This window comes from Fukomys damarensis, unplaced genomic scaffold, assembly GCF_012274545.1.
Source record: "Fukomys damarensis isolate Sample0158 unplaced genomic scaffold, DMR_v1.0_HiC HiC_scaffold_17, whole genome shotgun sequence".
NCBI lineage: Eukaryota > Metazoa > Chordata > Mammalia > Rodentia > Bathyergidae > Fukomys > Fukomys damarensis.
Window position 1 is genome coordinate 56,654,065 of NW_022900929.1, and position 2,732 is coordinate 56,656,796.

Consider the following 2,732-nt stretch of genomic DNA (forward strand, 5'->3'; position numbering starts at 1 on the left):
CTTACTGTAGTGGGTTTTCCTCACAGTATCCCACCCCATGTCTTCCAGGATATATTTCTGCAGTAGTACCTTGGTTCATGAACTTAATTCTTTCCACAATTCTGGTCACAAACCGAATTGGATGAGAACTGAATCAAATTCAATGATTAGGTGCAACACTGACCTAATGAGGAAATTTGATTCAGTTCTGATCCAATTTGGTTTGCAACCAGAATCTTGGGAAGAATTAGGTTCATGAACCAAGATACCACTGTATCATGCTTTTTAATTTTTCCTCTCTTTTATTCAGCCCAAGTTCATTCTGCAGAGCTAGTTTCTCACTTACCATCCACCTCCACTTTTACAAATAAACTCTGGCAGTTTTTTTGTTTATCTTGTTCTTTGTTCAAGACAAGAACCTCAAGCCAGGCGTGGTGGCGCATGCCTGTAATCCCAGCACTCGGGAGACTGAGGAAGGAAGATCGCTGTGAGTTCGAGACCAGCCTGGGCTACATAGTGAGTTTCAGGTCAGTCTCAACTACATAGTGAGACCTTGTCTCAAAAACAAACAAACAAGCAAACAAACAAAACAAAACAACAAAAACCTCGAAACCAAGAGGCAAGTACCCCAAACTGAATAAGGCTTCTTTTGCAAGCCATTTCTCAAAGGAGCTATCCAAAATAGATATACCATTCAGCCCACAAGAAAAGAGGTGGCCACTGACTGCAGCAAATATGAAGCCTACCAAGCTCACTGGAAATCTACCATATACCTCAAGGCTTTATGGAAAAGCACACTTGCTGGTGGTGCTCTCCCAACCTAAGTTCTTCTGACAGAAAAGATCTAGAATTAAAAAATCTTTAAAAGATAGTGGATGCCTGTAGCCCCAGCTATTCAGGAGGCTGAGGCAGGAGGCCTGCTTGAGCACAAGAGTACAAGACCATCATGGGCAACACGTGAGACTGTCTGAGGGAAAAATAGAGGAGGATAGAGGACATATATAACAAAAAAGTCTTTGGGGGCCCTGAAAAACAAATAGAGCTAGGGGCAAGGACATCCATGAAAAAGTCCCTTAGGGCGAGCGCTTGCCCTGCATTGCTCCTTCTCACAGCAACTAACAATCTTGTTGGTGTAGAGTGAAAGTTAATGTATTGCTTATGACCAACACTGACCATGCCCATGAGTTTCAAGTATCTTTGGTAGAACCTTGTCTAAGTTAGCCAAAACAGTACTCTAAAAAGGAGAGACATGTGCTCTATTTCTTGGATTCAAAGAGTTTTACTTATAAAACCAGGTATGGTGGCCCATGCCAGTAATCCCAGCACTCTGGGAAGCTGAGGCAGGAAGATTAAAATTTGAACCCAGACTGGGCAATTTAATGAGACCCAGCCTCAAAATTTTAAAAAGGGGTTTGGGGTATAGCTCACTAAGGCCCTGGGTTTAACCCTCAGTAATGAAAAAAAGTTTCACTTACAAAATCCTATTTTATTAAGTTTGGTGTAACTTCCAAACCAGCAACCAAGCCAATCTTCCCTGAATTTCTGTCCTTAAATTTATCTCTCTGCTTCTTCCTGTTCTTTGGAGGACATGAACAGGAGTCTTAAATGTAGTATGGTGAAGAAACAAGCTGCTGACGAAATACCTCCTGGGTAGAGTAAGAGGTCAGTGCAAGCCTTGCAAACACTGGATGAGAAAGTATCAATTGATAACTAATGGCATAAGCTCTGGGCAGTTGCAGGTGCCCTGCAAGGTGACTTCTAGCCACCTCTATTAAGAGAATACGTAGAATAACAGAGGGACAAAGGTCACTTCATTCTTAGAATTGCACCAGGAGTACAGGGTTTTTGTAGTTGCTTTTTGATTGTTTGTTGTCCATCCTCATCCTCTCTGCTTTTAAGAGATCTTGAAGCAGCTTCATATCTAGGAATGAGCAGTTAAGGAAAACACTAAGACTCAGTTTGTTGAAATAAAAGAAGCTAATGTAACAGTCACAGAGTGGGGGTTTAGCTCAGTGGTGCTGTGCTGAAATGCAAGGACCTGAGTTCCATCCCCCATAGAAGGCTTGGTCTGGTGGTGCATTCACACCTGTGATGCCAGCACTCTGGGAGACTGAAGATGATCCCAAGTGTAAGCTCAGCCTGGTCAATTTAAGGACTTACAAGACCCTATCTTAATATAAAAAATTTAAAAGGTCTGGGGATTAAGCACAGTGGGAAGGCCCTGGGCTCAATCTCCAGTATCATTAAAAAAAAAAAAGAGTATGCAGTCACCCTGTCCTGGCACCTTCAAGTTTCGACAGCATTTTTAATTAAAAAGTCATTTTTAAAAAATCAATAAAAATGCAGCTGCCACTAGTTCAGGACCCCTAAGGCTGTACAAGAAGGTCAGGCTCCATCTGGACCTGAAGCAATCAGGCAATGAGACAGGTGGCTACCCTCCAAGAAAAATCAACTCCGGAGGTACTGTATAAAATGCAACAGCCTGACGTTTTGAAGACGTGCCTTGTTCAAGTGTGTCCACTCCGACGCTCCGTCGGGGCCGGCTGCTTCTTTCCTCAATTCCCGTTCGGGCCTCACCTCAGCCTAGCACGCTATACCCCTCACCAAGTTCACACGTCTCCATGTAGAAACTAGCACAGGGCCAGGTGCCCCCTCGCTGCACCTGGCCACTCGGCGGTACCGCTTAAGGGGGGCAAGACCTCTGACCACGGGTGCGCCTGGCCAGACGGTCGCCGCCTGGCCTCACCTCACAG